This window comes from Narcine bancroftii, chromosome 3 (assembly GCF_036971445.1).
Source record: "Narcine bancroftii isolate sNarBan1 chromosome 3, sNarBan1.hap1, whole genome shotgun sequence".
NCBI lineage: Eukaryota > Metazoa > Chordata > Chondrichthyes > Torpediniformes > Narcinidae > Narcine > Narcine bancroftii.
This window is the reverse complement of record NC_091471.1, coordinates 2639031-2663596: the sequence shown is the minus strand read 5'-3', so window position 1 is coordinate 2663596 and position 24566 is coordinate 2639031. Positions and strand designations below refer to the sequence as shown.

The following is a 24566-nucleotide window of genomic DNA, read 5'->3' as shown; positions in this document are numbered from 1 at the left end:
CGTGACAGAGGTGCACCAAAGAAGAGGTATAAGGACTGCCTAATGAAATCTCTTGGTGGCTGCCACATTGACCACCCCCAGTGGGCTGATCTCGCCTCAAACTGTGCATCTTGGCGCCTCACAGTTCAGCGGGCAGCAACCTCCTTTGAAGAAGACCGCAGAGCTCACCTCACTGACAAAAGACAAAGGAGGAAAAACTCAACACCCAACCCCAACCCACCAATTTTCCGCTGCAACCGTGTCTGCCTGTCCCGCATCGGACTTGTCAGCCACAAATGAGCCTGCAGCTGACGTGGACATTACCCCTCCATAAATCTTCGTCCGCGAAGCCAAGCTAAAGAAAGAAAAGAAGACTCCTTTAACTAACTGAATTTAGCACTATTCTGTGAAAGGAAATCTTCACTTCATTTCCAACACCTTTAATGAAAGTTGTCTCCCCTGTGTCAGTTGTTTGATCAAGAGATAAAACTCCTTGTACTAATGATTCTGCTGAACCATTAATCCCTCAGAATTTTAACTGGAACCTGTTATTCTCCCTTCTTTACTCAAACAAAACCATCTGAAACAAAAGGTTTGAAAACATCCATGACACCCTTATCAGATTTAGAATCTTTGCTCTGCCTAAATTCCACTGTTTGAATACAGGCTTCTGGTAAAACTTTCTTATCTCTTTTGTTTTTCAATACTAGACAATTTGCAATAACATGACCAGGTTTTTTACAAAAATGGCATACAAATCCAGAAGTTCTGTCCTTTTTAACCTTCTCTCCAGACTTAATTTGAGGCTTACTATCCACATTAGTCCCCTGAACAAGCTTATTACTTTGCTCCACATTTAACATTTTGAAAACATCTACCATTTTGAAATGTATTTTATGAATTGAAGCAAACTGATCAGCAAGTCTAGCTACATCCTGCCAAGTAGTCAAATCTTTCTCATCCAGGTATAATTTAATCTCCTTCGGAACACACCTTTTAATTTATTCAATCAAAATAAATTCTCTCAATCTTTTAAAATCATTATTTATTCCTTTGGAAGTGAACCAATGGTCAAATCATACAGATTTCTTCAAAACAAAATCCAGATAAGATTGATTCCATGTTTTTATCAAACTCCTAATTTTTTTGTCTGTACGCTTCAGGAACCAACTCATACGTTTTCAAAACAGCTTCTTTAACTATATCGTAATTAGACTTACCTCTTCCTTTGTGGTATGAATCCCAGCTCCAGCTCCCGGAAACTGGTGCCCTGTTTGTATTTCATACGGAGTAAATCCTGTCACATAACTTACTGAACTCCTTATTGACATCAATGCCAGGGGCAGCGCATCCACCCAATTTAATTTGGTCTGTGCCTGCAGTTTCCCGATCTTACCTTTTATTGTTTGGTTCATCCTCTCCACTTTCCCTTGGGATTGTGGATGATACACCATTCCAAAGGCATATTTTAACCCCAACATTGCTTCTACCTCCTGTAAATCTTCATTCTTAAAATGAGTCCCTTTATCTGACCTGATTTTCCTAGGAAACCCGTGTATAGGAATGTACTGGTTGATTAGGAACTTAATTATTGTCTTTGCATCTTCTCATTTGGCAGGGATTGCCTCCGGCCAACCTGTGAACACATCAACTGCTACTAAGAGGAATCGATATCCTCTTGCCCTCTCTATCATGTCCGTGTAATCAATTACAATTTCCTGCCCTGGTAACTTAGGCAACGGAAACTGTCCTTCGTGAGGTTTCACAGTCGCCTTGACATTATATGTCATACATACCTTACACTCTCTGATATGATTCTCCACCATCGCCGGCAGGAAGGGGTGCCACCAATGTATCAAATACCTTATCATCTGTTTCTTCCCACAGTGGGTTAACCCATGCGCCTTCTGCAGGAGGGGTTTCATGAGTCCAGATTGTAATACTGGCCTACCGTTCATTGATCTCCACAGTCCTTGATCTTCGGTTGCCCCCCTTTCTTTCCATACCATCATTTCCTGGGGTGATGCATGCGCTTGTTCCTGAATTATTACTCCTACCTCACAAGGTGGCAATAAGTCATGTGCCATTCTATCTGCCTGCATCATAATAAACTGAGGTCCGTACCCTGCTGTCCTTTTTGTGGCCTTGTCCGCTTCCTGATTTCCCCGAGTGTGGCTCTCCCTCTCCCATATTGTCTGCCATGTTAATGCCTTCATGGGTAAACGTAATATTTGGAGCATTCAGGATCTTTTCCAGTCTCGTCTGCCTCAGTGACGTCATTGTAAACGCTGTCGAGCTCACAAATGCTACAATACTGTGTGTTGTTAATACCGTCAGGGCATGTCCCATCACTATGTGTGCCACCTTTTGTAAAATCTTTGCTACCCCCGCTGCATGTCTCGTGCATGCTGGGTGTCTGTCTTCAGTCGGATCTAGTGTTATACTCACATACATGAGCACACATCTTCCACCCCCTTTTTTCTGAAAAAGGACACCATCAATTGTGTGTGCTTTTTCAGAAACATCCAAAAAGAAAGGGTGTCTATAATTTGGAACCGCCAAATCTATAGCGGTTGTAAGAGCTTGCTTAAGTAGAATAAAACTCATCTCAGCCTGTGCAGTCCAATCCAGTGTAGCCCCCAGATTCCTCATCTCCTGCTCATTCACCAAAGTTCGCAGTGGATGTGTCAACTCACCATACGATGGGATAAACTGCCTACTATAACCTGTCAAACTCAAAAACGAAAGCATCTCCTTAACTATCTTAGGTTTTGGATGATGTAGACCACTTGTCTGCAACATTGCAACTTTAAATGAGAGACTTTAAAACCTGCCATGAACAGCTGCACTAGCAGGAGCCTTGTAGCTTCCAAACAGGAGACATGATCAGGTGCTGCCAATAAGATGTCACCTACAAACTGGATCAGAACTACCCCACCTGGCAGTACTAGCCCCCCCAGCTGTTCTTTCAAAACCTGATTGAAAATCCCTGGGGATAAGATAAAGCCCTGCGGGAGTCGAGTATAACGTAACTTTATACCTCTATACGTAAATGAAAACACATCTCTAAACTGTTCTGCCAGCGGCAAACAAAAGAAAGCATTTGCTAAATCTATACAAGAGAACCACTTGTGGTCAGGGGTTAAAGCAGTCATGGCGGTATATGTGTTCGGTGCTGGAACTGTGGGTTTTCGCACAATACCATTAATGCACCTTAAGTCATGGGCCATCCGATATTTGCCCGTGTCCTGTTTCGGAACAGGTAAAATGGGTGTATTCCAACTTGAACACGAATGTTCCAACACCTCTGAATACGTAAGGCCATCAATGGTATCTGCCAGACCCACCTCAGCCTCGGGTTTATGGGGATACTGTGTCTGCCAAATGGGTGTATAATCTGAAAGTTCAAATGTTATGGGATCAACCTGCTGTCAAAAACCCACGTCTGCTGGTCCCACTGACCAAAGGTCCTTAGGGATAGAATCTAACATAGGGGCAGAGTTGGGATGATCCATCCTTTCTCTACCATGAAAGCGTTCAATCTGTCTATGCTCAAGGAGGACCCGATCATTTGAAGGGTACAAAATCCTGTATGCCTGACCAGACAGAGAGAACTGCACTGTCGGTAATTGAGTGTCTGATCAGTCCCTCAAGGACATCAAGTTCCGACACATCAGTCCCAAATCTTTTGCCTGGTGAGTAGTGCCAATTGCAAGGGTGACATGCGGAATGGCCTCACCTGCCATCACATACCACTCCAGCTGTTCAGATGTCAGTGCTACTGTAGCGGCCACTCCCTCCTTTCCTACCACTATGTAGTCCGAATTAATCTCCCATTGTATGCCCTCTACCTCTTCATAAAAGGCATGCTGATAAATTTCATCCCCATCTCTATCGTAAAAGAGGGTAATATGGAGGGGGTCCGAGGGAGGGGTATATGGGTGTAACGTCTGGATCCATGACTTCCATTGATTATAAAGCTTTAGCAGCCCTCCCTTCTGTGGGTCCTCTGGTTCCAGCAGCCCCCAGTAAATGTCGGCCCATAGTCCCTCAGACGTGGATCCTCCAGCGGCTGACAGTAACATCTGGGAACTGGAACGAAGTGTAGTTAATGAACAGTTCATTGAATACCCATTTGGAAAGGTGACCTCTATTCCGCTGGGTCCGCAAAGGATCGATGCTCCACACCTGACCAGCAGATCTCTGCCCAAAAGATTTGTAGGGCACATTGCCGACAGAATATATTGATGTGCAAAAGTCTGTCCTGCCACAGAAGTGACTAGTGGTGTAGAAAACGGCAGATTTTCTGGTGTACCCGAGAACCCTATCAACTGGACTCTAGAGGATGACTTTTTAGATTGAATCTCAGCGCCAGTAAGTGTTGAAAATCTGGCACCCGTATCTACTAAAAATTATACTTCCATGTCCATCACTTTAATCTGCAGGAAGGGGTCTGCCAACCTAGCCTGCTCTTGGGTGCTCGGGCCCCGTCACTGTGAGTAACATTGCTCCTCCTCCGTCAGCAATGGGAATTGTCTCGTCGGAGCTAGAGCCGCATGGGGTGCCTGATGTACCTGGGGTGGCACTGACGATCTCTGGGGCTGGACCCAAGGCTCATATTGTGGTGGTCCATATCCCCTTCCCCCAGTGTCCTGAAGACCCCATGCTAGGAGGCACTCTCTCTTCCAGTGTCCTGGTTGACCACATCCAAAACATACGGGTGGCTGCACTCGTGGAACACCCCGATCTCTCCCTCTTACTCGGAATCCCCCCATTGGACCTCCAGTCCTGCCCCCATAGGTGGGACCCAGTGCCCAATTTGGGGCCAGGTGCCAATTCATATTATTCCCTTGTGGTGGCTGCTGAATCATCTGGTTTGCACACTTTGAGGGATTCTTTTTTGCCTCATTTGCCTTTTTCCTAGCCTCTTCCAATTGAAGCTTAAGGAGTTGCACTTGTGCCGACTCCGTAATTTGTCCTCCTTTTGCTTAGCCCTATAACGCTTCATGTGATGGGCCAAATGTTTTTCCCATTGCTCAGTCGAGCAACCAAGAATATTAGGGTTATTCTCTAACGCCTCCCTGACTACAGCTGGCAGTCCGCTCGTTACTGCAGACCTAAATAGTGTAGTCTGCAAGGGATCTATGGCTGGGTGTACTCCTGCTTTATCCGTCCAACTCTCCTTACACTGACTCTAAAAGGTCGAGATCTCCTCATCCTCCTTAATGGAAAAGGTCAGGGACTGCATGACACTGGGGCGAACGGGAAACTTATCCCGCATTGCACTTCCTACTGCTGTAGCATGTTTGGCAAATGGTTCGGCATCTGGGCACCTAGTGGTTCTTGCGACCATTTCTACAAGCTATATCTCCCACAGCCCAAGCTGTTTCCCTAATAATGCTCTCCAATCCCCTATGGCTATCTTATGTCCCATCGTATGTTGGCAGAACTTTCCCATCCACGCTCCACTTCCCTCAGTAGGAGGTGGCATTTTATCCAAAATACAATTCATATTGGTGATTGAGAAGGGGTGATACCTTTCCCCAACTTGCGGTCCCTTATAAATTAGCGGTATCTGTCTAAACCTTTCTGGGAGACGTAATTCCTCCCTGCCCTGCAACTCATATCCCGAAGAGGAGCGAGCGCTTCCCTGACCCTGTCTTTTGTGTGTGATCATTCTTCCCCTAATAGTGACCGGCTGTTCCTCATCCTTGCTCTCCACACTCACATTCGCTATCTCACTTTCCTCGTCCCGACCTCTCTCACGATGCCATCTCACACTCACTGGGTCACCTCCCCTCATTGCCTCCTCTTCTTCCTGTTGTCTATTGTGAGGAGTGGGGGTGGAGTGATCCTCTGACATTCCGAACGAGAAGGCATTCTCAAGGGTTCGTACTTGCTCTTTCTCATCTGTTTTATCCAGTCGCATACTAGTTTCCCTTACTCTACATACATCGTTCTGTATTTCCCTCGTTAACTCCTTCATTTCCTCCACCCTTTCCTGCATAACTCTCTTAAGTCTCTCCTTCGCCTCCTGGAGTTCGTGACCTGCTAATTCAGTGACATTCACTATTCCCTCACTTATCTGCATCGCTGGCATCTGCGGAATCGGATAAGGTGGTGGCTACGTCTCTGGTAACTTTGGATATAGCGGGGCTGATGGCTTAACCTCCCCTGTCATCTCCTCCCCTGTTTTCTCCTGTGTGATAGGGGATGCCTTTTTAGTAGCATTCTGAGGTTTGTTTCCACAGCAATGCAAGCCAATGTCATATTATGTAAATATGCTCTCCTCTGCTCCTTCGCTTCCTGTGGTTTAAATTTTCTTCTATTCAAGATAGACCCTTGTCCCTCTTTCTCATGTTCCTGTACCTCCTTTTTCGCCTCCCTTTCGGCTTCTCCTAAGTACAATACAAGCCTGATTTTTCCTAATCCTAGCGGCACCTTCCCCTGACTCTGCAGCTCTTTCCATATCTGATCGTACCGTTTCATAGCCTTTGCTTCCTCTCCCTTCGGTAGTCCGCCCATTAATTGACTCCTTGTTTTTTCCCACTGCTGGTTTACAGTTGGAGGAATCCATCCACATCCCCCATACTCCTGACATTCCTCTCTTTCCATCTTACGTTCCTATCTTTTTCCCTTCAGACCTCGTAATTCAATCAGTCTCTCACCTGATAGAATTTCGCCCCCCGTCAATTTACCTTGAACCTTCACACTTTCCTACAAACACAAAAGGAAAACTTATCTCAATACTAAAACAAGTAACTATTATACTGAACAAGGAAAACTTATTGCAATACTAACAAAAAAACGTAACTATTATACAATATTGAACAAGGAAAACTTAGCACACTACTAAAAAACGTAACTATTTTACAATATGTTCACTAAATCTATTTGGCCAAGAACTCTATCTCTCTACTAGGGGACTCTAACCCCTATTTCTCTAGGGGGACTCTAACCCCCGTTTTTTATTCCAGGGGACTCAAGCCCCTGTTTTTTCAGGGGCCTCTAACCCCTGTTTCTCTAGGGGGCCTCTAACCCCCGTTTTCTCCAGGGGACTCTAACCCCTGGGTCTCCAGGGGACTCTAACCCCTGGTTTTTTAAGCTTTATTCCTTGGCTTCTACTAGGACTTTTCCAGAGTAGTGACAACACACAATTTTATCGTTGCCAATCGCAGAACTTTGTTTAAACAGGCATCTGCTTACCTCCTTTTGTTGAGTGGCCACTTGTTGTTATCACCACACCACAATCGACCGTTGTTTCGTCTCTTTCTCTTCCGTCACTTCTCCATCTTCATCACGTCGGGGTCACCAAATTGTCGGACTCTGGCTTTCTTCTTCTTTGGCTTGGCTTCGCGGACGAAGATTTATGGAGGGGGTAAAAAAGTCCACGTCAGCTGCAGGCTCGTTTGTGGCTGACAAGTCCGATGCGGGACAGGCAGACACGATTGCAGCGGTTGCAGGGGAAAATTGGTTGGTTGGGGTTGGGTGTTGGGTTTTTCCTCCTTTGCCTTTTGTCAGTGAGGTAGGCTCTGCGGTCTTCTTCAAAGGAGGTTGCTGCCCGCCAAACTGTGAGGCGCCAAGATGCACGGTTTGAGGCGTTATCATCACGTCGGGGTCACCAAATTGTCGGACTCTGGCTTTACCCTACCCTTAATTCACTCTATGTGTTGTCTGAGTCCAGCATGTTCGTTAAATGAAGTGATAGGAGAAGGTATTTGGTTTCACAATCGGTTTATTACACAGCACAAGAATAAAGCTTAACAGAGCTCTGGTTCAGTCGTTAGTTCATAGGTCACCTGCACAGTGAGCTATTACTCAAGACTGACCTCTACTGTCCAGTCTCTACAGTTTATATAGCTCAACCTTATCATACAGAACAATTCTTTGCTAGATTTCTTGCATAAGATTTATCACAAGTAATTTCCTGCTCTGCAGATATCTGGGGTGTAGAGCTCCCATCTTAATCCTCAAGGCCAGAATATCCTGTTGTTTTGATCAGAAATCAATTCATACCAGATATTTCTAATTATTTCTTTGTTCTCATCTGGCCATATTTTTCTGTTCTACTCAACACCTCCTTCTGTCTTAGCCTTCTTACTGAGTTAGTTTCCATTCTCTTTGTTTCTGACAGTCTCTGTCAGGATTCTCTTTGTTCTTGTCTGGCCATCGTCTCCTGTGCTCATCAACACCTCCTTTTGGCCTTACCTTCCTACTAAATTGTTTCATACTTTTGTATTTTGGGAGCAGGCAATTCTAAACCTACTGTAATCAGCCAACTTTGCTACATACTGTGGCTGCCCCTTACTTACATTACTCTTTCCCTTCACCATGAGATAAATATTAAATTGTTACATAGTACTGGATTCATGTATACAAACTGAATAGTACATAAGCATATATTCTAAATATTTCTATGATAAATTAACCCCTTGGTTCCAACAGCAGTCAAGCTAGAGTATGCAATTTGCGCTTTTCCTTTTACTACATTTTGGAGCATCAAAGTCCATTTCTCTTGGCCATTTTGAGCTCTCACCAATCTTTTAAAAAAAACTGAAAATAGGTATCTATATCTCCCTCATCAAAAGGAGGCACTAGATTTATCTCTTGTGGTGTGCTGTTAGCTACAACAGTGTGAGAAGCAGAGGTGCCTTCACAGATTTCACTCGAGACAAAAATTGAGAACAAAGAACATTTATTTTACAACAGTGCAAAGTTGGGTGCTTCCCCTTACCCTGGGAATACACACACATACTGGGGCTCACCCAACTTTTTATACTTTCTATTTCAGTACAGAGGTACCTCCCCCCTTAACATTCTTCTGCCTCCTGGATGAATTTGGCATTAAGTAATTCTGCCTAGGTGCAGTTTGTGCCTTTCTGTGTGTAAACTTGTTGACTAGGAAGTGTCATGTCTTTGTTCTTATTCAGAAATCTCAACCCCCAGGACTTACTAAATCTATCTACTTGCTATCCCTATTCTATTATACTTGCTTAACCCTTCCTCACACTCCATTCTTACTCCACCCTTATTCAACCCATCATAATTTAAGCACTTGCTTGACTTCCCTTATTCCATTATCCCTCACAACAGGCTTTAATCCACAAAGACTTCAATAGAGCCAGGCTGGCTGTAGCTGCAGTAACTCTGAGTGAGCTTCGGGAGGTTGCCGCAAACTTATATCCTGGAGGGTAATTGACATCCGACTGGGTGAGGCTTGATCCCTTCAGGCCGACTGATTGACAGCCAGCCAAGTGTTGTCCTGTCCCCTCACACTCCTGCAGGTTCAGAGGTTGCCCCCTGCAGTAGGCCGGTGGTGTACCACCACATTCACCCACTTCTTTAAAATTGTCCCGGGGGGGGGAGCAGTAACAAGGAATCACACCCACTATATACATACAATACTTACAGGTTGAGATGATCCAGCGGCCGCCGGGGTCTCTGTGACCGTCGTAGGACTGACTCCTGGTCACTGGTCGGAGGAGAAGTGGGGGGGCTGGTGGCAGGGGTCTGTGTGGCTGGTGTGGAGCTGTGCGGATGGGGGGGCCGGGGTCGACGTATGAGGGTCGTATTGGATGGGTGGGGGGTCGGGTTCATCTCCCAAGGCTGAAGCAGGCCCCTGGTGGTCAAGGAGGTCCTGCGTGCCCCATAGCTGCCTGGGGATGGGGATGGGGATGTATGCCCAGTCAGCATGGTGTGATGGGTGCTCCTGCTGGTGCCAGGTCCCTGGCTGAGACGGTGTCCTCCCTACCTCTGCCGAACTTAACATAGGTGTAGTTATAGTTTGCATGTAGGAGGAAGAATTGCTCCACCAGGGCTTGGGCCTTGTGTGTCCGGACGTGCTTATGCAGGAGCACTGGTCCCGCGAACATGAGCCATGCTGGGGGGACATTCCAGTCGCTGACCTCCTGGGGAATGAGAACAGATGTTCGTGAGGGGTCTCGTTGGTAGCTGTGCACAGCAGTGACCAAATGGCATGGAGCACCTCAGGCAGGGCGTCCTGCTAGTACTCAACGGCCTACCCTTTCAACCTGAGAGCCAGGAGGACTGCCTTCCAGACCACCCCATTCTCACGTTCCACTTGCCCATTGCCTCTCGGGTTATAGCTCGTCGTGCGACTGATGGCGATGCCCCTCGCCATCAGGTACTGGCGCAGCTCGTCACTCATGAAACTAGACCTCCAGTTGCTGTGGATGAAGGCAGGGTAGCCAAACATGGTGAAAATCTGCCCCAGGGGCCTGATGACGGTGGTTGTGGAGGTGTCCGAGCAAGGGATAGCGAAAGGGAAGCGTGACTACTCGTCCACTACTGTGGTGAAGTAGACGTTTCGGTTCGTGGAAGGCAGGGGCCCTTTTTTAAAAAAACTTTATTTATTTGTTCAAAAAAAAATACATAACATATACAACAATTAACCATAAACATGAATGTTATTTTTTATATATAGAAAAAAATAGAACCCCCCCCACCCCCTTCAGCCAACTTCAGGTCTAAGGAGAGCCATAAAGAAAGAAAAAAATTAAAGAAAATTTAAATATACATATTAAGATCTAATCGATGTAAATTGAAATGTCTTCTTTCTTTGGCTTGGCTTCATGGACGAAGATTTATGGAGGGGGTAATGTCCACGTCAGCTGTAGGCTCGTTTGTGGCCGACAAGTCCGATGCGGGACAGGCAGACACGGTTGCAGTGGTTGCAAGGGAAAATTGGTTGGTTGGGGTTGGGTGTTGGGTTTTTCCTCCTTTGTCTTTTGTCAGTGAGGTGGGCTCTGCGGTCTTCTTCAAAGGAGGTTGCTGCCCGCCGAACTGTGAGGCGCCAAGATGCACGGTTTGAGGCGATATCAGCCCACTGGCGGTGGTCAATGTGGCAGGCACCAAGAGATTTCTTTAGGCAGTCCTTGTACCTCTTTGGTGCACCTCTGTCACGGTGGCCAGTGGAGAGCTCGCCATATAACACGATCCTGGGAAGGCGATGGTCCTCCATTCTGGAGACGTGACCTACCCAGCGCAGTTTGATCTTCACCAGCGTGGATTCGATGCTGTCGGCCTCTGCCATCTCGAGTATTTCGATGTTGGAGATGAAGTCGCTCCAATGAATGTTGAGGATGGAGCGGAGACAATGCTGGTGGAAGCGTTCTAGGAGCCGTAGGTGATGCCGGTAGAGGACCCATGATTTGGAGCCGAACAGGAGTGTGGGTATGACAACGGCCCTGCACACGTCAATATCCGTGAGGTTTTTCAGTTGGTTGTTTTTCCAGACTCTTTTGTGTAGTCTTCCAAAGGCGCTATTTGCCTTGGCAAATATAGTCTGTAAATATTCTGAATATAACAACCACTTATTAATAAAAAAACTATAATTATCACATGAAACATATGTAATTTTTTCCATTATTAAACAATATTTCATCTCATTATGCCATCTATTAATATCAATCTTATTTGTATCTTTCCACGTACTAGCAATACATTTTTTCGCTACAGATAAAGCTAAATATACAAAAGCAAGCTGAAACTTATCTAATCCCAAACCTTTCAGAGGTTGCAAACTACCCAATAAAAATACTGTTGGATCTAAAAGTATTTTAATCTTAAACAGATATTTTGTTCTTTGTTTTCATCTGGCCATAGTCTTCTGTTCCAATCAACACCTCCCGTGTATCCTTATGACTTAATTATTTCTACTAAATTGGTTTATCCATTTTATTTGTCTCTGATATTCTCAGTCATGGTACTCTTATAAATCACTGTCCCTATGGTTCCTCCAACCTCATCCTGTCTAACTTCTCCTATCTGCTATCCTGTTACTCCCTTGTGTGCTTTACAATTAGCAGTGTAACCTTGGGGATGAAAGTATTTTCTCTCTTTGTATTTGGAGTCCCCAAATTCTACACATACTATAATCAGCCAACTTTTCTACATACTGTAGCTGTTACTTAATTGCATTAATATTTCCCTTAAACTGTATAATTGAAGTAAATAGTAAATTGTTACATAGTAATGGATTAATGAATACATAATGAATAGTACATAGGCATATTTTCCATGATTACTTAACCCAGGAACTTGTTCCAACAAGTTCCAACAAGTACCACATCTAAAACACAAATCTGATTCATGAAAACCATACTTTTTAAATTTTTCAGGTGTTTCTAACCAATCATCCTCGGAAAAAAATAAAACCAGTATCCACTTCCCATTTACTTTTAGATCTATCCCAACCCTTTTTATCCATACCATCCTGTAATATTTGATACATAGATGAAATATAACCCTTCTCTGGTACCTTCATAAGAAAAGTCTCAAATTTGGTCATTTCAGGTAAAATCATATCTCTACCAAACATACGTTTTACCAAAGATCGAATTTGATAATAAAGAAATAAAGAATTTTATCAATATCAAAACTCTCCCTCATCTGATTAAAAGACAAAAATTTACCGTCTTTAAAACAATCTCCCAAATTTTCCACATCTTTAAATCTCCAATGCAATGAACTTCGATTATGTATTGAAAAAGAAATGTTGATTATTTTACAACGGAGTCAAAGCTGATAATTCACCCCCAGAGCCTATAATTTTATTTTTCTTTATCCATAACTTCATTAAATGTTTTAGTATAGGCACATTATATTGCTGTAACAAATTTATATTCCATCTAAACAAAAATTGATGTATTTCAAATTCAGAAATATTTGCCATAAAGGCAGGGGCCCTTTGAAGTCCATACTGAGACGCTCGAAAGGCCAAGTAGCCTTTACAACATGGGCCTGGGGCGAGCGGAAGAAGTGGGGTTTAAACTCCGCGCAGACCTGACAGGCCTCGGTCATGTTCCTTACGTCCCTGATGGTGTACTGCAGGTTTCGGGACCTAATGAATTGGTACAACCTGGTGACACCCGGATGGCAGAGGGACTCATGCAATGCCTGCAGCCTGTCATTGTGCATAGACGCGTAGGTGCGAGAGAGGGCATCGGAGGAGTCATTAAAAATTCCTGGGGCGGTACTGGTAGGTTGCCAGCTTGACTCTCCAGCGGAGGATCTTGTCGTTCTTGATCTTGCTTTTGTGGGTAGTGTTAAACATGAACGCCATGGCCCGCTGGTCCATGACGAGGGTGAATCTGGACTGACGACTCCATGGGCCACAATGTACCCAGGATGGTGAGGCGGGTGGTGCTAAACACACACTTCTCCTTCTTGTAAGTGAAGTTCAGCTCCCTGGCTGTCTGGAGGAATTTTTCCAGGTTAGCATCATGGTCCTGATGGTCACAGCCGCAGATAGTGACGTTATCCAGATATGGGAACGTCACCTTTAGCTTGTGCCGGTCTACCATGCAATCCATCTCCAGCTGGAAAATGGAGACCCTGTTCATGACCCCAAAGGGAACTCGGTGGTACTGGTACATGCGCCCATCTGCCTCAAAGGCGATGTAGGGCTTGTCCTTCGGGTGGATGGGGATTTGGTGATACACTGACTTCAGGTCAATTGTGGAGAAAACCCGGAAGCGGGCTATCTCGTTGACCATGTCGGCGATCCTTGGCAGGAGGTAGGCATCCAGATAGGTGTACCGGTTAATGGTCTGGCTGTAATCCACAACCATCCTCTGCTTACTTTCCCCTTTGACCACCAGGACTTGGACTCTCCAAGGGCTGTAACTGGGCTCTATAACACCTTCCTTCAGGAATCGCCGCACCACCACTTTGATGAAGTCTCTGTCTGCAGCGCAATATTAATATTAACTTAACTTCCTTCTAATTCTAAGCACATGTGCTTGTAATGTGTGTGTAAGTTCAGAAAAGTTATTTGATTCACAGTCCAATCACACTTCTCACTCCTCCAGGTTCACCGGTATCAGGCAATTCTTATACTGCGCACAAAATTTAACATTTATGAATTTCACCAGGCTTTGGTGCTTGAAAGGTAAATGGTTACCACTCAGGAAGGACCTTGTAGGTTTTAAGAGAGAGATTTGTTGCTCATTGGACACAAACTGATTCCTTCTGATCAGACACTTCAGTGTCTTGCCGAAGAAACTTACCTCATCAGGGTTTTCCAGATGATAATCTCTTTATTTCAGGTTACCACAGAGTTCCTTTTCTGTTTCCCTGATCTCAGGTGAAACATTATACAGCCAGCCATCTCCTCTTGTATGGACCACAAGGGCTTTGATGAGGCTGAATTAAGAACTCACAACCCATCTTCAAAATGGGGTTTTTCCACAAGCTCGCCAGCTTGTCCTATTCCAGAACCAGCTGCTGCTGTTGGTGATCCGTAAAGTTGAATTCTCTCTCTCTCCCAGAGAAAACCACAGAAACAGACTGTGGCACTGGACCTAGTGTTCCGAGTTCATTCATCTATTGCTTTCCAAAACAATAATCCATTCCTCCAGAATCGCATTACTAGTCAGGGATAGTATCATGGCTATAGAAAGGGAGGATGCTGCAGAGGGAGTGTCCACTAGGTCGGTGTGGGAGGAAGTCAGAAATAGGAAGGAACTATCACTGTGCTGGGAGTAGTCTATAAGCCCTCAAAAAGTCCACGGGAAACAGAGGAGCAAGTAAGCAGGCAGATTTTGGAATGGTGCAGGAAATACAGGTTGTATTTATGGGTGATTTCAACTTCCCTAATATTGACAGGCATCTACTGACTGCAAGAGGGATAAATAGGCTGAATTTGTCCTTAGAGGATTCTTGACATAATATGTGGACTGGCCAACTAGAGTGGATGTCATACTGGATCTAGTTCTGCGTCAGCTGGTGGACCTCTCGGTGAGAGAGCATTTTGGTGACCTTAGCTTCAACATAGCTATAGAAAAGGATAAATACAGTCAAAATTGGGAAGTGCTTAATGGAGGAAGGGCTAATTATGAAGGGATGAGGCAGCAACTAGCAAGAATAAATTGGAAACAGGTGTTTGAGGGTGAAAGGACAGAAATAATGTGGAGGAAGTTTAGGGACCACTTGTGCTGTGTTCAGGATAGGTCTGTCCCACTGAGACAAGGAAAAGATGGTAGGAAAGACCGTGGCTGACAAAACATTTCAGGCAACTAGACAAGAGGAAGGTAGCACACATTAGATATAGAAAACAGGAAAGGATCATGAGAAGTATACGGTAACCAGAAAGAAGCTAAAGAAAGGATTTAGGAGAGCTCGAAGGGGCATAAGGATTAAGGAGAACCCCAGGGCGTACTATGCATATGTGAAGAACAGAATGATGATGAGAATGAAGGTGGAAATGCTGAAGGATAAAGGAGGCAACATATGCCTAGAGGTGGAGGAGGTTGGGGAGGACCTAAATGAATACCTTGCATTAGTATTCACAAAATGACCTGGATCAGGGTGAGATGGGAATAGAACAGGCCTGTGGGCTGGACAATGTGGAGATTAATGAAGAGGATGTGTTGGATCTTCTTAAAAGCATCAAGATTGATAAGTCCCTGGAGCCAGTCATTATATACATTGCTGTGGGAAGTAAGAGATTGCTGAGTCAGTAGCTATGATCTTTGAATCCTCTTTGGCCGCAGGGGAGGTGTCAGAGGATTGGAGAATGGACAATGTCATCCCCTTGTTTAAAAAAGGTAATAGGGAGAATCTTGGGAATAATAGACCGATGTTCATTAAATATATATATCAATTGTAAATTAGAAGCTTAACTATAATTATTACTTATTTCATTCAGGACATCAAATTCTAAACTTTTAATAATTAAACAATTAAACCTTAGCTAGTACTATGTAAAAAATAATATTGAATACAAAAATTAAACAAATAATACACATAAAATTCCCCTATCTAAGATATTTTATACTTCATGTTCTGTGATATGATCCATCTCTTCTTTGGCTTGGCTTCGCGGACGAAGATTTATGGAGGGGGTAAATGTCCACATCAGCTGCAGGCTGGATTGTGGCTGACAAGTCCGATGTGGGACAGGCAGACATGGTTGCAGCGGCTGCAGGGGAAAATTGGTTGGTTGGGGTTGGGTGTTGGGTTTTTCCTCCTTTGTCTTTTGTCAGTGAGGTGGGCTCTGCGGTCTTCTTCAAAGGAGGTTGCTGCCCGCCGAACTGTGAGGCACCAAGATGCACGGTTTGAGGCGATATCAGTCCACTGGTGGTGGTCAATGTGGCAGGCACCAAGAGATTTCTTTAGGCAGTCCTTCTACCTCTTCTTTGGTGCACCTCTGTCACGGTGGCCAGTGGAGAGCTCGCCATATAACACGATCTTGGGAAGGCAATGGTCCTCCATTCTGGAGACGTGACCCACCCAGTGCAGCAGGATCTTCAGCAGCGTGGACTCGATGCTGTCGGCCTCTGCCATCTCGAGTACTTCGATGTTAGGGATGAAGTCGCTCCAATCAATGTTGAGGATGGAGTGGAGACAACGCTGGTGGAAGCGTTCTAGGAGATGTAGGTGATGCCGGTAGAGGACCCATGATTCGGATCCGAACAGGAGTGTGGGTATGACAACGGCTCTGTATACACTTATCTTTGTGAGGTTTTTCAGTTGTTTGTTTTTCCAGACTCTTTTGTGTAGTCTTCCAAAGACGCTATTTGCCTTGGCGAGTCTGTTGTCTATCTCGTTGTCGATCCTTGCATCTGATGAAATGGTGCAGCCGAGATAGGTAAACTGGTTGACCGTTTTGAGTTTTGTGTGCCAGATGGAGATGTGGGGGGGCTGGTAGTCATGGTGGGGAGCTGGCTGATGGAGGACCTCAGTTTTCTTCAGGCTGACTTCCAGGCCAAACATTTTGGCAGTTTCTGCAAAACAGGACGTCAAGCGCTGAAGAGCTGGCTCTGAATGGGCAACTAAAGCGGCATCGTCTGCAAAGAGTAGTTCACGGACAAGTTTCTCTTGTGTCTTGGTGTGAGCTTGCAGGCGCCTCAGATTGAAGAGACTGCCATCCGTGCGGTACCGGATGTAACCCCCTTGTTTTTTTTTCCTAATTGAGTTTTTTGAAGAGGTAACAAGAAATTGATGAGGGGAACGTGGTAAATGTGGTCTACATGGATTTTAACAAGTCATTTGGCAAAATCTCCCACGAGAGACTCATCCCAAGGTCATGAGGCATAGGATCAGTGGAACGTTGGCTGTGTGGATAAAAAAATTAGCTTATCAGAAGAAAGCAAAGAGTAGTAATGGAAGGAAAGTATTCTGTCTGGAGGTCAATGAATGGAGTGCCACAAGGATTTGTTCTGGGACCCCTGCTCTTTGTGATTTTTATAAATGACCTGGGTGAAGAGGTGGAAGGATGGGTCAGTAAGTTTGTGGATGACATAAATGTTGGAGGAGTTGTGGATGGAGCTGAAGGTTGTCGAGGGTAACAAGAGAATATAGACAGGATGCAGAGTTGGGCAGAAAAGTGGCAGATGGAGTTCAATGGGGATAAGTGTGAGGTGATGCATTTTTGAAGGACAAACCAGAAGGCTGAGTACAGGGTATATATCCCTCAAGGTCGCCACACAGGTTGATAGAATAGTTAAGAAGGCCTATGGGATCCTTGGATATTAATGGGGGATTGAATTCAGAAGTAGAGAGGTTATGCTGTAACTCTACAAATCTCTGATGAGACTACACTTGAAATATTGTGTTCAGTTCTGGTGACCTCATTATAGGAAGGATGTGGAAGCTATGGAGAGGGTGCAGAGGAGATTTACTAGGATGTTACCTGGATTGGAAAACAAGTCTTATGAGGTTAGGTTAGCATAGCTGGGACTTTTCTCTTTGGAGTGTAGAAGAATGAGAGGAGAGGAAACATTTTTTAAAATATTTTTTCATTTTTCATTAATAAATTCTTTCAATCTTTAAACTTTTATACTCATCAAATATATTAAATATCTGGAGAATTCTCCTGCTTCCCTCATTCTCCACCCCCCACCCCCCCCCCCAACATCACGAATGTAAAAATATAGCTTCATGTGCCATCAGAGCTCTCATTTCTCATAATTCTTTTTCGAGGATATCACATCTTCACATACCTTGAAAGGTCAAATTTCTAATTGAACACCTACATAATTGAAGTACAGTTGCCGTATCTTAATGAATGTTCCATATTTATTCTTTAAATTGTAAATAATTTTCTCCATGGGTATACAACTACATAACTCTGAGGCGCATCAACCAATAAGAAGGGAAGAGTCGGATTTCCAGATGATTGCAATACACTTCTTGGCCATAGCCAGAGCTACTTTAGCAAAACGAATTTGAAATTTAGTCAACTTGTTGCTGACGTCCATAAGATTGTCCAGAGGTACAGCTCTGGATTTGCGTTGGAAAGTCACTTCTGTTATTCTTGTTAGTGTTTCAGCGATATTATATCAGAATTGTCTTACCTTTACACATGACCAGGTAGAATTTAAAACATTCAATTTCAATTACACATCTAAAGCACATTTAGACATTTCAGATTTTGATTTATGCAATTTTTGTGGCATGAGATATAGTTTTTTTTTTATTAATTTTTTTATTTTTCACACCATAAATCACATTAGCCATGATATACACTATTTCTTTTTCACACATATACAGTGACTTTTTCTCCCCCCCCCCTTTCCTCCCAAACCACCCCCCCACCCCCCCCCCTCTCATCCATTTTAGGTATACAATCTAGGTTGCATTAAGCCAGTCAGACAATGTTGTCATTCAACAAAATTACACCAGAAATTCTACTGAGTCCATTCTTTTCTTTCCTTCTCCTTCCATCATCTTAGGTAATGTTTGTCCCCGGTAGGTTTTCGCTATTGTATTTAATGTAAGGCTCCTATACTTGTTCGAATATTGCAATATTATTTCTTAACCAATATGTTCTTTTTTCTAATGGAATACATTTATTCATTTAAATTTGGTAGTTTCTTCCTTTTAATTTGGTTATGTATTCCATTAATATTTAAAGACATATAGTTCAGCGTAGCCCTTTTATATTTTGTTTATCTTCTCTTTCCGTTTTTCCATCATTACCTTTCCTCCTTTTCCATTTCTGTTTTCTTATTTTCAACTCTTTATAAGACAACATTCCTACAACATCTAACATTTTCCTTATTCTCCTATTTCTATCTTATTTATCCCCAATCTCCCCTTCACCTCCTGAGTTGTCCTTTATCCCTTGTCGGACAACCACATCTCCCCTCTCCATTTGGATTTGCGAATCCACTCGCAAGCGTCAACTGATTTTGCAGTGACCGCTATTTCCCCCCACCCCGCCTCCCCCAGAAAAGATTTCACTTTTCATATGTCACAAAGGTCACTCTTTTAATTCCCTCCTTATTCTCTCTATTCCATTACCTTCCCTTATTAATTCTTGTCTATACTATCTATATTTTCCTCTAAGAACAGATACATTCATGTATGCTCATTGTCTCTATTCACTCTTATACCTCTTTACCCGCATACATATCAATCGTGATCATTTTTACTCTCATTACCCGTCTTCATCCCTCAGTCTATTTTTGTCTTTACCCACATACATATCAATCGTGATCATTTTAACTCTCATTACCCGTCTTCCTCCCTCAGTCTATTTTTGTAATTGTTCTGCAAATTTTCGTGCTTCTTCTGGATCCGAGAATAGTCTGTTTTGTTGTCCTGGAATAAATATTTTCAATACCGCTGGATGCTTTAGTATAAATTTATACCCTTTCTTCCATAAAATCGCCTTTGCTGTATTGAACTCTTTTCTCTTCTTTAGGAGTTCAAAACTTATATCTGGATAAATGAAGATTTTTTGCCCTTTATACTCCAGTGGTTTGTTGCCCTCTCTTACTTTTTCCATTGTCTTCTCCAGTACCTTTTCTCTTGTAGTATATCTTAGGAATTTTACTACAATAGATCTTGGTTTTTGTTGTGGTTGTGGTTTAGAGGCCAATACTCTATGTGCCCTTTCTATTTCCATTTCATGCTGTAGTTCTGGACATCCTAGGGTCTTAGGGATCCACTCTTTTATAAACTCCCTCATATTCTTGCCTTCTTCATCTGCATGAGATATAGTTGATGTAAAAAATTTGTATTGAACCAGTCCATTTCTCGCATTGATATTTGATGTCATACGATCTGTTACAAGATCAAACCAGCAACCACAAAGAAGGCATATCACACAGGGGTAAAGATGAACAATTACTTTATTAACAAAAAATTCACCTTTAAACTTTAATTCAAAATCCTCCCTTTTATAACCATGCCCACTGGTTACTATGCAAATCTCTATAACAGTGTAAAACTAATAAATTCCCCAGCCTAAATATAACATATGTAATTAAAGTTGAAGTTATATTTCCAATCAGCCCACAGAAAAACTTAAACACAAAACACACAAGACTCAAAACTTCAATCTCAACTGAAGCAAAGATCATAAACAAAATTCAGTTTGTTTGGTAAACTGAAGTCAAAAGATCTTTGAGAGAGAGAGAGAGCACAAAATTCGAAGTTGTCTTGGGTTGCTCGCAGAGAGAGGAACAACAGCTTGGTCGGGATCCTTCTGGCTGCCTTCAGAGTGTTCATCCTTTTTGAAATCCCAACATTCTAAACTGACTTCCAGTCCATGACTCATGCTCTGGGCCTTCTTCCACTCCACAGCACCACCCAGTGGTGGTTTATTGTCCAAGTCCAGAAATCTTTTGATCATTTTCTGCACATGCTCAGTCCATCTCCCACTCTCTCAGCAGTCCACCTTCATCTTGGCTCTCTAAGGCAAACTGTCACTTTTTAACATAAAACCACACAACACATAGGCCAATACGCAACACAGAACTCAGTAACACTATCCAAACACCAATCAGACCAACATTCTCCTGGTATTATAAAGCCTAGGTCTGACTCCCACCTGGATGAGAGGAGACTTGATGGAGATGTTCAAGATTATGAGAGGCCTAGACAGGTTTGACAGTACCTGTTTTCTAGCACAGGATCAGCAAACACCAGTGGACATGTGGACAAGCTTAAGGGAGGGAGGTTTCAGAGATACATTAGGGGTAATTTTTTTGACACAGAGTTATGGATACCTGGAATGCCTTACTGGGGTGATGGTGGAGGCTGAAACATTTGGGGCATTTAAGAGACTCTTAACACTGTCTTCACTGTTGAGGTCTTTATTGGCTTGTTTTAGCATCATGATGAAGAAGATAGTAAAGAGGGTTGGTGCGAAGACGCAGCCTTGCTTCACGCCGTTGTCAATGGAGAAGGGTTCGGAGAGCTCATTGCTGTATCTGACCCGACCTTGTTGGTTTTTGTGCAGTTGTATAACCATGTTGAGGAACTTGGGGCGCTCTAGTATTTACCAAAGCCCTTTCCTGCTCACGATGTCAAAGGCTTTGGTGAGGTCAACAAAGGTGATGTAGAGTCCTTTGTTTTGTTCTCTGCACTTTTCTTGGAGCTGTCTGAGGGCAAAGACCATGTCAGTAGTTCCTCTGTTTGCGCGAAAGCCACACTGTGATTCTGGGAGGACATTTTCGGCAACACTAGGTATTAGTCTATTAAGGAGAATCCTAGCGAAGATTTTGCCTGCAATGGAGAGCAGCGTGATTCCCCTGTAGTTTGAGCAGTCTGATTTCTCGCCTTTGTTTTTGTACAGGGTGATGATGATGGCATCACGAAGATCCTGAGGCAGCTTTCCTTGGTCCCAGCAGAGCATGAAAAACTCATGCAGTTTGGTATGCAGAGTTTTGCCCCCAGCCTTCCAGACCTCTGGGGGGATTCCATCCATACCTGCTGCTTTGCCACTTTTCAGTTGTTCAATTGCCTTATATGTCTCTTCCCGGGTGAGGACCTCATCCAGCTCGAGCCTCAAAGGTTGTTGAGGGAGCTGGAGCAGGGCGGATTCTTGGACTGAGCGGTTGGCACTGAAAAGGGATTGGAAGTGATCTGACCATCGATTGGGGATGGAGATCTTGTCGCTGAGGAGGATTTCGCCATCTGAGCTGTGCAGAGGGCTTTGGACTTGGGGTGAGGGGCCGTACACCGCCTTTAGTGTCTCATAATAACCCCTGAAGTCGCCAATGTCGGCGCTGAGCTGGGTTCGTTTGGCGAGGCTAGTCCACCACTCATTTTGGATCTCCTGGAGTTTGCGCTGAAGGTAGCTGCATGCGAGACGGAAGGCTCGTTTTTTCTCTGGCCAGGAAGGCTTTGCAAGGTGAGCCTGGTGGGCAGATTGCTTCTTTGCCAGCAGCTCCTGGATTTCCTGGTTGTTTTCGTCAAACCAGTCCTTGCTTTTCCTGGAAGTCAGCCTGAAGAAAACTGAGGACCTACATCAGCCAGCTCCCCACCATGACCACCAGCTCCCCCACATCTCCATGGGGCACACTGAACTCAAAACGGTCAACCAGTTTACCTACCTCGGCTGCAGTTTTTCATCAGATGTAAGGATTGACAAAGAGATAGACAACAGACTCGTCAAGGCAAATAGTGCCTTTGGAAACTCACTCCCTTAACCTTGTCCACATGTCCACTGGTGTTTGCTGATCCTGTGCTAGAAAACAGGTGCTGTCAAACCTGTCTATGCCTCTCATAATCTTGAACATCTGTATCAAGTCTCCTCTCATCCAGGTGGGAGTCAGACCTGGGCTTTATAATACCAGGAGAATGTTGGTCTGATTGGTGTTTGGATAGTGTTACAGAGTTCTGTGTTGTGTATTGGCCTAGGTGTTGTGTGGTTTTATGTTAAAAAGTGACAGTTCAGCCAAGATGAAGGTGGACTGCTGAGAGAGTGGGAGATGGACTGAGCATGTGCAGAAAATGATCAAAAGATTTCTGGACTTGGACAATAAACCACCACTGGGTGGTGCTGTGGAGTGGAAGAAGGCCCAGAGCATGAGTCATGGACTGGAAGTCAGTTTAGAATGTTGGGATTTCAAAAAGGATGAACATTCTGAAGGCAGCCAGAAGGATCCCGACCAAACCATTGTTCCTCTCTCTGCGAGCAACACAAGACAACTTCAAAAGAGTCTGGAAAAACAACCACCTGAAGAAACACACAAAGATCAGCGTGTACAAAGCCGTTGTCATAACCACGCTCCTGTTCGGCTCTGAATCATGGGTCCTCTACCGGCATCACCTACGGCTCCTAGAACACTTCCATCAGCGCTGTCTCCGCTCCATCCTCAAAATTCATTGGAATGACTTCATCACCAACTTAAAGTACTCGAGCTGGCAGAGTCCGCAAGCATCGAATCCATGCTGCTGAAGACCCAACTGCGCTGGGTGGGTCACGTCTCCAGAATGGAGGACCATCGCTTTCCCAAGATCATGTTCTATGGCGAGCTCTGCACTGGCCACTGAGACAGAGGTGCACCAAAGAAGAGGTACAAAGACTGCTTAAAGAAATCTCTTGGTGCCTGCCACATTGACCACACCGCCAGTTGGCTGATATCGCCTCCATCCGTGCATCTTGGCGCCTCACAGTTCGGCAGGCAGCAACCTCCTTTGAAGAAGACCGCAGAGCCCACCTCACTGGCAAAAGACAAAGGAGGAAAAACCCAACACCCAACCTCAACCAACCAATTTTCCCTTGCAACCGCTGCAACCGTGCCTGCCTGTCCCGCATTGGACTTGTCAGTCACCAACGAACCTGCAGCAGACGTGGACATACCCCTCCGTAAATCTTTGTCCGCGAAGCCAAGCCAAAGAAAAGAGACACATGGATGAAAAAAAAATTGAGGGTTATGAGGTAGGGAGGGTTTCGTACTTTTTTTAGGAAGGAATTTATGTTTCGGTTCAGCACAACACATCGAAGGCCAAAGGGCTTGTACTGTGCTGTATTGTTCTATAAGAGGCTTCCAGAGAGACATCTGAATATGATGGGGATGGAGGGATCTTTTTCAGGTGCAAGTGGCAGAGTTTTAGTTTGATTTGGACATCTCGTTTGACAGACAGTGGTCTGACGGATCTGTTTCTGTGCCATATCATTCTCTGTTCTGTAGTTTTTTCCAAGGTTGGAAATGTCAAGTGGCTTGGAGTTTAAATTTTAATTTTAGATGTGTAGTACAACCCTTCTCTGTGGTGCCTAAAAATACCCAATTAACCTCCAACCCCTTGTACATTTTGAACGATGGGAGGAAACTGGAGAACCAGGAGGAACCCACGAGGGCACGGGGAGAACATACAAACTCCTTATAGACAGTGCCGGTTTTGAACTTGGGTCATTGGTGCTGTAATAGTATTGTGTTAACCGCTACTGTAACTATAGTGGGTGGGGAAAAGTTTAAAGCGAATATATGAGATACACTTTTACAGGGACAATGGTATCTTTCCTGTAGTTAGGAGACTGCAGTTACTGGAATCTGGAGCAAAGAAAAATCAATCTGCTGGATGAACTCAGTGGGTTGAACAACATCAGTGGGTGGAGGAAGAAAGGATTGTCGAGGATCATCAAGATCCTTAACCACAACATTATTGACGTTCATCAATTAGACCTGATGTGCGGTGTGTACCAGTACAGTTTGTGTGAAGATTTGATCTGGAGAGGAACTGAGGTGTCAGAGTATGGCAACAGAAGGGAACAGAAGGGAGATAATGTTGAGAGGATGGTGAGCCTGTGCTCAAGCCATACATAGCCCTTCTCAGACTTCCAAAAAGTTGCAATCTTAATTTTTGCATTTCCTGTTGGCTCCGAG

The 24566-nt window shown here is 44.2% G+C and overlaps 1 protein-coding gene across 1 annotated transcript in view; it reads left to right on the top strand.

Moving 5' to 3' along the window:
• Positions 1-24566, top strand: part of wdr54 (WD repeat domain 54) — a 134547-nt gene that overhangs the window by 54237 nt on the left and 55744 nt on the right. The gene's annotated exons all lie outside the window — the stretch shown is intronic.